This window comes from Callithrix jacchus, chromosome 1 (assembly GCF_049354715.1).
Source record: "Callithrix jacchus isolate 240 chromosome 1, calJac240_pri, whole genome shotgun sequence".
NCBI lineage: Eukaryota > Metazoa > Chordata > Mammalia > Primates > Cebidae > Callithrix > Callithrix jacchus.
Genome location: NC_133502.1, coordinates 179,993,550 through 180,006,626, shown reverse-complemented (window position 1 = coordinate 180,006,626; position 13,077 = coordinate 179,993,550). Strand labels below are relative to the sequence as shown.

At 51.2% G+C, this 13,077-nt stretch overlaps 1 protein-coding gene across 50 annotated transcripts in view; it reads right to left on the bottom strand.

Moving 5' to 3' along the window:
- PRRC2B (proline rich coiled-coil 2B) overlaps positions 1–12,582 on the bottom strand; it is a 113,349-nt gene extending 100,767 nt beyond the window's left edge. For 30 of the 50 annotated variants that reach the window (XR_013519724.1, XR_013519726.1, XR_013519725.1 and 27 more), the window contains exon 1: positions 1,449–1,638. The gene's annotated coding sequence lies outside the window, so the exon portion shown is untranslated. Of the gene's footprint in view, positions 1–1,448; positions 1,639–12,402 lie in introns of those variants that run through there. The other 20 variants (XM_035260717.3, XM_003732065.6, XM_035260759.3 and 17 more) reach the window with 2 other exon arrangements.
- Positions 12,583–13,077: the final 495 nt, after the last annotated feature.

Genomic DNA, 13,077 nt, shown 5'->3' with positions numbered 1-13,077 from the left:
CACCTGTGGCATCCATGGGCACAGTCTGGCTCTATGGGTGGCACCACAAGGGGCTCATGTCTGTCGTAGGACTGGGGACAGCAGTCATACCAACAGCCGCAGGAGGAACTACTGTCGCGAACCAACTGTGCCAAGTCCTTCAACATCGCCCAAACCTGCCAGGTGGAGGGTGCACGCCCCTATTTATGCAGATGAAGCCTTGACCCCAGAGTCACTAGGTTTAGAGAGGAAAGCAGCAGGATCTGCACCCCAACGCCTGGGCCTCCCCAGTCCCACCTTACACCAGAACGCGGTGCACAGACAAGGCTTAATGGCTGCAGCGAGATTCGGAGAAACCATGCTAAGACCGCATACGGATGGTTACAAAAACCAAACTAGATGATACTGTACAAAAAGCCACATCAAATGCACACTAAAACCTTAAGGAAAAAAAAAAAAAAAACCTTAGGGAAAGTTTAACAGTCCCATAAACCAAAGGGTTTAAAATTCTCTCCCAGGCAGCCATTTAGCAAATGACACACTCCCCAGCCCCCCTTCTCCCACTTCCTTCAAGCTCACATCCTATTCTTGCCTAAAGGTGGGCTTCGTTTTCCCATGATATTTACAAGGAGTAAAGAAAAGGGAAAAAAAATCCACTCCTCAATTTTAAGTAGGCAAATCCACTCTTCAGAGGCCCCCAGTTTCAACAGGGCTGAAATTTCTCTCTTTGGGGTTAGGGAAGGCAAAAGAGGCGGGGGGAAAAACCCATCTGGCAGGCCCCGAGTGGCGACATCCTGTTTATTATTAAACATTTTTAGCCAGGGAGCACTCAGTTTCGAAAATAACCCTCTGGTCCCCGCACTCACACCGAGACTGTCTGGGCGGCCGCTCACCTCCCTCCCCCGGCCGCCAACTTTGGCGCCGCTGGGGCCCGGCCCACCCCGCGCCAGGAACAGCCGGGCGAACCCGCTCAGCGTCTTGGGCCCAAGGCCCGACCCCGCAGGACCCCGCCTCGGGCGCGTTTCTCCGTCAGCCGGGCGGGGCGGGGAGCGCGGACGCCGGCCCCGGAACCCCGAGACACGGCTGCTGCCCCGGGACCCCCGCCCCTCCAGCCTCTGCAGCCCGGACCGGCCTCGCCGATACGGGGGTGGCCAGCGAGCCCTGCGGGAGGCGCGCAGCCCCCGGACCCCGCCCGAGCCCGAGGCCGCGCAGCGCCGCCACAACAATGGCGAGCACGCCCGGGCCCGCCGCCCTCAGGCCCCGCGGCCTCCCAGCCCCACAGCCCTGCGCCTGGCGGGAAGGAGGCGGCGGCGGCGGCGGCGGGGGCCGGGCCGAGCCGCGCTCCCGGACAAAGGTCGGGCCCGGGCGCAGGGCCCTCGGCGGCGGCCACGGGAGACAAAGCCCGGCCGGGCCGCGCCGCGCCGCCTCCATCTTAGCGCCGCCGCCCCCAAGCCCCGGCCCCGGCCCACCTGGTCTGGTTCCGCGGGCGCGGCCGGGCCGGGCGATGGCGGTCGGGCGGCGGTCGAGCGCGGGGGCGGCGGGATGGCGGCGGATTGCGAGGCGGCGGCGCGGGCTGATCGCTCGCTCCCTCCCTCCTCCCGGGCTCGCTCGTAGCTGCGCGCTGGAGCCTCAGCGCCTGTCTCGCCGCTCGCTCCCTCTAGCGCTCGGCTCCCCGCCCCCCGCCTGCCGCCGCCCCCGCCTCCTCGGCCTCCTCCTCCCGCCGCCGCCCGCAGCCTGAGCCCGCGCAGCGCCCCCTGCCGCGCCTCCCGGGAGCGGCGGCCTTGGGATCCGCCCGGGGGCCGAGCGAAGGCGGGGGCCGGGGGGAGGGGCGGGGAGCGGCGGGAGGGAGCTGGGAAGGGGGAGGGGCCGGGGGACGGCGGGAGGGGCGGGAGGGGAGCTGGGCTGACCTGGGCGGAGCCGGGCTCGGGAAGGAGACCCGGAGGAGTAGCCAGCACTAGAGGCCTGGGAAGAGCCTGGGCCCGGGAAGAGGGCGCCCAGAAAGAGGGGGTAGAGATGGAGGGGGGCAGTGACGGGGAGCAAGCCCGGATCTCCACCCCCTTCCCCTTCAAAACTGCAACGGCTCCCGACAGACTAAGCCCAGATTTTGTTAAAATATATATAAGGTATATGTACGAAAGGAAGCAGAAATAATAATTTGTTCATTTCAAACGCAAGGTTGTTGCACAATATGGATACTTTGTCCCATTTTTACAAAATGAAAAGTAATAAGCCCCTCCTCTTGAGTGTTGTGTGTTTGTGTGACGGCAAAACAAAAGGTCTGGGAGACTTCACTCCCGTCTAGGTTACCTCCGTAGTCTGCTAATGAGAGAGTGGAGGAGGGTTCTTACTTTTTTAGACGAGTAACCAATTAGAAAAGCAATTTCAAAAAGCAAATACAAAAATAATAATAATGCTGGGTCCTTGCACCCAAATCATCCCACCCTCTTCCACGTGCTGTTGCTGACACAGCACCAGCTGTGGACCATGCTCTGGGCTAAAGCACATGGTTTGTCTCTCTTAATCCCAAGCCAGGGGCAGATACTGTAACTCACAGGTGAGACAAAGGAGGATCTGAGAGGTTAGATAATGTGCCCAAGGTCGCACAGCGGGACCCTGAAGGAAAATTAACACACTTCAGCCTAACTCCAGAACTGAGGCTGCTGAGTGAAGCTTAGTACTTGGGTAGTACGATTCTAAGTAATTGTACAGACTTCTTTATAATTCTCTGAATTTTCCTACATTTTATCCACGGTCATTTGCAGTGTTACCTTTTTTTTTTTTGAGACGGAGTCTTCCTCTGTCACCCAGGCTGTTGTGCAGTGGTGCAATCTCTGCTCACTGCAACCTCCAACTCCTAGGTTCTAGCAGTTCTCCTGCCTCAGCCTCCCAAGTAGCTAGGATTATAGACACCTGCCACCACACCCGCTAATTTTTGTATTTTTAGTAGAGATGGGGTTTCACCATGTTGGCCAGGTTGGTCTGGAACTCCTGGCCTAAAGTGATCTGCCCTCCCTTGGTGGGATTAAAGGCCACCAAGCCGGCCACTCTCTTTTACATCATCAAATTTGCATTATTTCCCTGCCAATGTCTTCAATATTTTGCTATCTCTACAAAACAGGGAAGATGTAACCCAAATTTTTATTTTCCATTCCGTTCCTTGACCATCTTTAGGAAGGCCATTGAATTGGCCCAGTGCTCAAAACCTAGCAACTAACAAAATGATAGAAGGCAAATAAACAAAAAATAAATAAATAGACTGTTTGAGCCTCAGATTCTTCATCTAGAAGGCCAGGCACAGTGGCTCACACCTGTTATCTCAGCACTTTGGGAGGCTGAGGCAGCCAGATCACAAGGTCAGGAGTTAGAGACATGGTGAAACCCCATCTCTACTAAAAATATAAAAATTAGTCAGGTGTGGTGGCGGGCACCTGTAATCCCAGCTACTCAGGAGGCTGAGGCACAAGAATCACTTGAACCCGAGAGGCAGAGGTTGTGGTGAGCCGAGAGCACACCACTTCACTCCAGCCTGGGCAACAGAATGACTCCATCTCAAAAGAAAATAAAACAAAATGATAGGAGGAGGCTGAACAGTAACAGGGTGGTTCATTCAGCACTTACTCTGTGCCAGCCACTGTGCTGAATACTCCCTATAGAGTCACGACATACCCACAAAATAGACATTACTAGTGTAATAGAGAAGAAGAGTAGACTTTGTGGAGGCAGAACAATGCCCCTGCCAAAGATATCCAAGTCCTGATCCCTGAAACCTGTGAATATGGTACCTTCCATGGCAAAAGGAACTCAGCAGATGGGATGAAGTTAAGGATCTAGAGATATGGAGATGAATCCTGGATTACTGGGTTGGGCCAGTGGAATCACAAGGGTCCTCACAAAAGGAAGGAAGGAAGGTCAGGGTCGGAGAAGAGGTGGTTGATGAAGCAGAAGTCATCATTTTGACTGAGAAAGGAATGACGCAGGACCTTGTGCCCGGAAATGCAGGCTGCCTCTAGAAGCTGCAAAGGACAAGGAATGGATTCTCCCCTAAAGCCTCCACAAGAAAATGAGCCCTGCCAACCCACTGTGACCTCCAGAACTTTAAGGTAACAAAGTTACATAAGCCACTAAATGTGTGGTAATGTATTAATAGAAAACTAGTACAACCTTGGAGACTCGCTGAAACCAACACAGCCAGGTAAGGGTTAAAGTGCAAGCTAGAGGCTCTGTGGCTCATGCCTGTAATCCCAGCGCTTTGGGAGGCTGAGGCAGGCGGATCACAAGATGAGTAGTTCGAGATCAGCTTGATCAACATGGTGAAACCCCATCTCTACTAAAAATACAAAAATTAGCCAGGCATGGTGGCGTGCACCTGTAATCCCAGCTATTCAGGAGGCTGAGGCAGGAGAACTGCTTGAACCAGGGAGGTAACACAGCAAGACTCTGTCTCAAAAAAAAAAACAACTTAGCCAGGCTTGGTGGTACATGCCTATAGTCCCAGCTACTCAGGGGCTGAGGTGGAAAGATCATCTGAGCCCAGGAGGCAGAGGTTGCAAGGAGCCATGACTATGCCACTGCACTCTAACCTGGGCGACAGAGCAAGACCTGTAGCAAAGAAGAAACCAAAACCAAAACTAACAAACAAAAACCCTACAACAATAAAGACTGATTTTGTGAGCTCTCACTACCTGCCAGACACAGCCTAAGCTGGGCCTGAATGTCTCGGGACCTGGCTCTCATGTGGTCTAGTGCTTCCTCGTTCCTGAGAAAGGGTAGGAGGATAACGGGGATTTGGCCACAGCTAACTTGCAATATGATCCGATCCAGGAATTCGAGGCCTCCAGCTGGTGCAGTCATGAGCTGTTCCAGGATTCCTGGACTGGCTGCTTTCAAATGCTCTGCACCTGTTTTCCACAGTGCAGTTGTACTAACGAGACTCAGCATGAGTTCCCACGTTCAGTTCAGAAAATGCAGTCATCTAAACTCAAGGGGAAAAATGGACAATATTCCAGGGGGAAATGGATTCCAGCTGGAGAGCCAGAGGGGGCCTTCTTGGTACAGGTGCCTTTGAGGCCAGGCCTTGAAAGAAGAGCAGAGTTTAATCAGAGGAGATTGTGGAGGAACATTCCAGCTGTAGGGACCAGCCTGAACAAGGTCTGGGGATGGGAGGCTCTGGACACTGGGAGGAGACCACAAGCTATCTAGTGGCCACTAGAAATGTGGCCCCACCTAAGGGAAGGTACACTTCTATAGGAATGGGAGGCCTGACGGGCTCATGACTGTCATTCCAGCACTTTGGGAGGCCGAGACGGGCAGATCACTTGAGGTCAGGAGTTCAAGAAGAGCCTGGCCAATATAGTGAAACCCCATCTTTACTAAAAGTGCAAAAATTAGCAGGCTGTGGTGGTGCACGTCTATAATCCCAGCTACTTGGGACGCTGAGGCAGGAGACTTGCTTGAGCTGGGGAGGCGAAGGTTGCTGTGAGCCGACTGCGCCACAGCACTCCAGCCTGGGGTGGGCGGGAGGGTGGGGGCGGGGTGGAAAGGAATGGTTGCCTGGAGCTAAAAATGCGACACTGCAACACTGGGTCTGAACCAGCAGGGGGCCCCTGCATAGGCCCAGGAGCTCACAGCAGGGAGGGACATCTGAGCCTCGCCACCAGACACACAAACAGGTTAAAAGCAAGTCTCCTCTGAGGGGCTCAATGACACAGGGGCTCTGTGGGAGCCCTAGCATCTTCTCTTCAAACCACACCCAATCCTTATAATTTTGCCCTCCATTTCCCACTAGACATTGAAGGAAGAGGAGAGGAGGAGGCAAAGACAAGACACTGGGGAATAAAAGAAGAAATGAGAGCAAGATTTAAAACTTGGAAATTGGCCAGGCGTGGTGGCTCATGCCTATAATCCCAGCACTTTGGGAGGCTGAGGTGGGTGGATCACAAGGTCAAGAGATCGAGACCATCCTGGTCAACATGGTGAAACCCCGTCTCTACTAAAAATACAAAAATTAGCTGGGCATGGTGGCGCACGCCTGTAGTCCCAGCTACTCGGGAGGCTGAGGCAGGAGAATTGCTTGAACCCAGAGGTTGCGGTGAGCCAAGATCACGCCATTGCACTCCAGCCTGGGTAACAAGAGTGAAACTCCGTCTCAAAAAAAAAACTTGGAAACTGGTCAGGCTCGGTGGCTCACACCTGTAATCAATCCCAGAACTTTGGGAGGCCAAGGTGGGTGGATCACCTGAAGTCAGGAGTTCGAGACCAGCCTGACCAACATGGTGAAACCCCATCTCTACTACAAATACAAAAATTAAGCCGGGCGCGGTAGCTCAAGCCTGTAATCCCAGCACTTTGGGAGGCCGAGGCGGGTGGATCACGAGGTCAAGAGATCAAGACCATCCTGGTCAACATGGTGAAACCCCGTCTCTACCAAAAATACAAAAAGTTAGCTGGGCATGGTGGCGCATGCCTGTAATCCCAGCTACGCAGGAGGCTGAGGCAGGAGAATTGCCTGAACCCAGGAGGCAGAGGTTGCAGCAAGCCGAGATCCCGCCATTGCCCTCTAGCCTGGGTAACAAGAGCGAAACTCCATCTCAAAAAAAAAAAAAAAAAAATACAAAATTATCCAAATGTGGTGGCAGACACCTGTAATCCCAGTTTACTTGGGCAGCTGAGGCAAGAGAATCACTTGAACCCAGGAGGCAGAGGTTGCAGTGAGCTGAGATTACACCATTGCACTCCAGCCTGGGTGACAGAGCGAGAGTTTGTCTCCAAAAAATAAATAAAACTTGGAAACTCCAGGAGGCCAAGGCAGGCAGATCACTTGAGGTCAGGAGTTCAAGACCAGCCTGGCCCACATGGTGAAACCTAAAAATACAAAATTAGCCGGGTGTGGTGGCACATGCCTGTAATCCCAACTACTCGGGAGGCTGAGGCAGGAGAATTGCTGAAACCCGGGAGACAGAGGTTGCAGTAAGCCAAGATTGCACTCAAGCCTGGGCAACAGGAGCGAGAAAAAAAAAAAAGAAGAAAAGAAAAAAGAGGGAGGTCTTGAAGAAGCCTCCCAAATAAAGAAAAGGAATGGCCAAGTGCCAGGAAGCCATCCCACCTGCTCGCTTTCTGTGCCCATGGTGGCATTCCCAAACCACAGTTCTCTTTCTGCTCCATCACTTCAGCATCTCCCTCAACATGGAGCCCCAGGAAGACACAGCAACTAGTGGCATGACATGTGAGGTGAAGGTGGCCAGATAACAGTAGGATGAAGAAGGGTCATTGGCAGCAGAATGTAGTAACCAAGTCTTGCCTTCCATAGTGTAGGCCGGTATCTCAGAAGCATAGGCCCTGGAGAAATGGATCTCAAAATCTAACTTGATGTCAAAAAAGTGAGACAATGACCCAGAGAATGGGAGAAAATATTTGTACACCATATGTCTGAGAAGGCTCTAGTACCGAGAATATAGAAAGAACACTTTTTTTTTGAGATGGAGTTTTGCTCTGCTGTCTAGGCTGGAGTGCAATGGCACAATCTTGGCTCACTGCAACCTCCACCTCCCAGGTTCACGCGATTCTCCTGCCTCACCCTCCTGAATAGCTGAAATTACAGGCATGCATCACCATGCGCAGCTAATTTTTTGTGTTTTTAGTAGAGACAGGGTTTCACCATGTTGCCCAGGCTGGTCTCAAAATCCTGACCTCAGGTGATCCACCCAAACTAAGAATTCTTTTTTTTTTTTTTTTTTGAGATGGAGTGTTACTCTGTCACCAGGCTGGAGTGCAGTGGCGCAATCTCGGCTCACTGCAACCTCTGCCTGGGTTCAAGCGATTATTCCGCATCAGCCTCCCGAGTAGCTGGGACCAAAGGCATGTGCCACCATGCCCGGCTAATTTTTGTATTTTTAGTAGAGAAGGGGTTTCACCCTGGCCAGGATGGTCTCCATCTCTTGACCTCGTGATCCGCCCGCCTCGGCCTCCCAAAGTGCTGGGATTACAGGCGTGAGCCACCGCGCCCAGCCAAGAATTCTTTTATTAAGACTTTTATTTATGTTTTAGAGAAAATCTCACTCTGTACATGATCATAGCTCACAACAGCCTCCAAGTCCTGGGCTCAAGCAATCCTTCCACCTCAGCCTCCCTAGTAGCTGAGACTACTTGGAGCACCACCTACCTCTTCTAAGCACCAGAGTACCTGGCTTAGAATACCTAAGTAATTCCTACAACTCAACAACAAAAAGGCAAACAACCCAATTGGGGAAACAATGGGTAAAGGACTTGAATAGATAGATATTTCCTTTTTTTTTTTTTTTTTTTTAAGATGGAGTTTCGCTCTTATTGTCCAGGCTGGAGTTCAAACCGCTATCTCGGTTCACGGCAACCTCCGCCTCCTAAGTTCAAGCAATTCTCCTACCTCAGCTTCCCTAGCGCCATCACGCCCAGCTAATTTTTTTGTAGAGAAGGGGTTTCTCCATGTTGGTCAGGCAGGTCTCAAACTCCCGACCTCAGGTGATCCACCCGCCTCAGCCTCCCAAAATGCTGGGATTATAGGCATAAGCCACTGCGTCCAGCCAGATATGTCTTCAGAGAAGATATACAAATGGCCAATGAGCACATGAAAAGATGCTCAACCTCACCAGCCATCAGGGAAATGCAAATCAAAAGCACAATGAGATATAACTTCATACCCACTAGAATGGCCATAATCCCCCCGAAAAGGAAAATAATAAGTGTTGACAAAGATACGGAGACCCGGAACATTTACACATTGTTGGTAGAAATATAAAACAGTGCAGCTGCTGCAGAAAAGAGTTTAGTGGTTTCTCAAAGTTAAACACAAAATTCTCAAATGACCCAGAAATTCTACTCCTGGATACATACCCCAAAACACTGAAAACAGATGTTCAAACAAAAACATATACACAAATGTTCCTATCAGCATTATCATAATAGCCAAAGGCAGAAACAACCCTAAATTCCACCAGCTGATGAATGGATAGATGCAAGGAATGAACTACTGATACATGTTAAACATAGATGACCCTCAAAGATGTTATGCTAAGGGAAAGAAGCCCAACACAAGTGGCCACTTATTGTATGATTCCCTTTATATGAACATCTATCCTGTGTTAGGTTGCAAAAAGAAATTTTTAAAAAGGCCAGGCACAATGGCTCATGCCTGTAATCCCAGCACGTTGGAAGGCCGAGGCGGGCAGATCCCTTGAGGTCAGGAGTTCAAGACAAGCTGGGCCAACATGGCAAAACCTTGTCTCTACTAACAATAGAAAAATTAGCTGGGCATCGTGGCATATGCCTGTATCCTAGCTACTCAGGACGCTGAGGCAGGAGAATCACTTAAACCCGGGAGGCAGAGGTTACAGTGGGCCTAGATCATGCCACTACACTTCAGCCTGGGCAACAGAGTGATACTCTGTCTAAATTAAAAAAACAAAAACACCCAAAATGTCCAGAATAGGCAAATGCACAGAGACAAAAAGCAGATCACTGGGCCAGGTGAGGTGGCTCACGCCTGTAATCCCAGCACTTTAGGAGGCCAAGACGGGTGGATCACCTGAGGTCAGGAGTTTAAGACCAGCCTGGCCAACATGGTAAAACCTCATTTCTACTAAAAATACAAAAATTAGCCAGGCATAGTGGCGTGCACCTGCAATCCCAGCTACTCGGGAGGCAGAGGCAAAGAATCGCTTGAACCCGGGCAGTGGAAGTTGCAGTGAGCCGAGATCGCACCATTGCCCTCCAGCCTGGATGACAAGAGTGAAACTCTGTCTCAAAAAAAAAAAAAAAAAAAACTGGCAGGCCCGTGCTCACAAAGGCAGGGTGCTGCTATGACACAGGTCTCCAGCCTCCCAGACAAGGGCCAGGCACAGACAATAGCTGGAGGGGGAATGGCACGCCATTGGGACCCAGGTGTGGAAGCTAAAATACACCAAGAATAATGAGATAATTGGGCTTCCTTGGACTGTGTCCCCACAGTTCAGGTCCCCACTTGCAAAAGTTCCCCAAGAGCTGTGAGTAGCAGCTTTTCCCAGGTGCTCAGCCTCCATCCTAGCCCTGGGAGGATGAGCTCAACACTCCTGTGGTCACTCCCATCTTTTTCAGAGGAGAAATTAACTAGTGAAAAAGCAGCTACCAGTTCTGCCAGGTCTTCATTAATGCCTCTGGCAGAGCTCCTTGGCGCTCTGGAATACAGTCTGGCCTCTACTTGCCTCTCCAGACTTCATCTCTCGCTTCCTCCCTTTCTAGACACTGGGCTTTCTCCCAGCTCCAGCCCTTGAAACACTCTTCTGCCTGGAAGAAACTCTTCCCATTCCCACACAGCCTCCTTGGCACAGGTAAATCCTACTCAACCCTCAGGACTCATCTTGGACATCCTCCTTTAAGAATCCTTCCCTGTGGGTGTCTACCTCCAGACTGCCATGGTACCACAAGCCTTTTTTTTTTTTCTTTCAGACAGAGTCTTACTCTGTTGCCCAAGCTGGGGTACAGTGGTGCGATTTAAGCTCACTGCAACCTCTGCCTCCCGGGTTCAGGTGATTCTCCTGCCTCAGCCTCCCGAGTAGCTGGGGTCACGGGAATCCCCACCACCATGCCCACCTAATTTTTGTATTTTTAGTAGAGATGGAGTTTCACCATATTGGCCAGGCTGGTCAAGAACTCCTGACCTCAGGCGATCTGTAACCCCTCAGCTTCCCAAAGTGATGGGATTACAGACATGATCCACCACATCCAGCCTAATTTCATCCTTAACATCAGTTCTCATTTACAGAGGAGGAAACTGAGTCTCAGAAAATTTAGGTAAATTTTATAAGGTAAAAGGTGCATGCTTGGAGAACCAATGTGGAACAAGATCCTTCGGACCCCAAAGCATATAGCAAACAGCGAAATAAGGAAAGAACACGGGGAGCTCCTACCTGCTCTGAGACTACATTCCCTCAACAGCATCATTTATAAAGTGCAGATTATGGATTAGGCATTCTTCTAAGCACCTTCATAATAACTCATTCAATTCTCACAAAAACCCTGCCAGACAGCTACTGTTAATCCCCTTATTTTAAAGATGAGGAGGACAGGTGTGGTGGCTCATGCCTGTAATCCCAGCACTTTGGGAGGCTGAGGTGGGTAGATTACGAGGTAAGGAGTTCAAGACCAGCCTGCCCAAGATGGTGAAACCCTGTCTCTACTAAAGATACAACAAATTAGTTGGGCATGGTGGCCCACACCTGTAATCCCAGCTACTAGGGAGCCTGGGGTAGGAGAATCACTTGAACCTGTACGGCAGAGGATGCCGTGAGTCGAGATCACACCTGGCAACAGAGTGAGACAAGGGAAAGGGAGGGAAAAAAGAAGAAAGAGGAAGGGAAGGGGAAGGGGAAGGGGAAGGGGAAGGGGGGAAGGGGGGAAGGGGGGAAGGGGGGAAGGGGGGAAGGGGGGAAGGGGGGAAGGGGGGAAGGGGGGAAGGGGGGAAGGGGGGAAGGGGAAGGGAAGGAAAGGAAAAAGGATGAGGAAATTGCAGAGAAGTTATGTGACTTGAACTCATTCAGCATGCGTGTAGAAGGGAGAGGACTCAAACCCAGGTAGTCTGTCTCCGGAGCCTACCTACACATTCATTGCCCAGCTCCTGCCTCTCTACAAACAATAAAACAAAGTGTTGTGGGGCAGAGTTTCCTAAGTGAGGTGGTGGTACGCTGGGGATGCAAGGTGGTCCACTGGGATATGAACAAGAATACTCGTAAATAGACTATTTATGAGTATCTGTAATCTAAAAATGAAAATAAAAATCGGCCAGGCATGGTGGCTCACACCTGTAATCCCAGCACTTTGGGAGGCCAAGGTGGGCAGATCACCAGAGTTCAGGAGTTTGAGATCAGCCTGGACAACATGGAGAAATCCCATCTCTACTAAAAACACAAAAATTATCTGGATGTGGTGCCACATGCCTGTAATCCCAAGCTACTGAGGAGGCTGAGGCAGGAGAATTCACTTGAACCCGGGACGCCTAGGTTGCAGCGAGCTGAGATCGCCACTGCACTCCAGCCTGAGGGACAGACTGAGACTCTGTCTCAAAACAAAACCAAACCAAAAAATCAGAGTGAAGTTAAACTTTACAATATGCATTACACAGAATGACACCACGTGGGGTTCAATCTGTGTAACACACGTTAGTAAAATACAACATCGTTATGACTTTTTTCTTTTTTTAGAATACAGATAAACAGAAGGCATCACTCGCAACTCTTGGATAAGCAAATCAGTGCAGTGTGTTTAGTTTTAACCACACTAACTCACAGTGTGGACCCGTATTTTTTTATTTTGTATTTTAAAAATTGATATTGTTCTTATTTGGGAGGTACATGTGTTATTTTGAGACATGCATACTATGCGTAATGAACGAATCAGGGTGACTGAAATATCCATTACCTCAAACATTTACCTTTTCTTGTAGACGACCGATCTTAAAAGATCCACGCAAAGGAACGACTGCTCACCTGGCGTGGGTGCCGCCTCCGCCTTCAGCACCCACCCTACCTCACTCACGCCTTGAACCGCCGCGACCCAGAGCAGACGGCAGGGCCTGTGGCCACACCGTGGCCTATTCCCACCTTTCGTGCGTCTTCCGGGAGCGACTTTGGCTGCATCGTTTTGCGATTGGGCGAGCTGCGGGCCGTCGGAAGGACATGATTGGATGAGGTAGCTGCCTCTCGTCCATTGGCCAGCTCCGATTGGCCGAGATACCGTGGGTTTTGACCAACTACACGTCAGCCGTGCTGCGACGCTAGCAGTTGACTAGCGCAGGGTCCAGCCGTACGCGTTATGGCGCCACGTGTCAGGCAGTGCGAGGCGATCCCGGACAGCTACAGTCCGGCTCCAGGGCGGAGGGCCATTCGAGGCGGGGTGGTGGCTGCTGCCCCGGGAAAGACTGTCCAAGATGCTGGCGGGAGCCTTAGTGGGAGAGACTGAGAGGAAGCCAGATGCCATGGTCTGTGCACAGGACTTCCAGTAAGGTCCCTAGTTTGCAGCTGAGTTTGGAACCTAGACTTGGAGACTTCTCTGAAAGCAAATGGACACAAGGCAGTACACACAATTGAGTCTGTC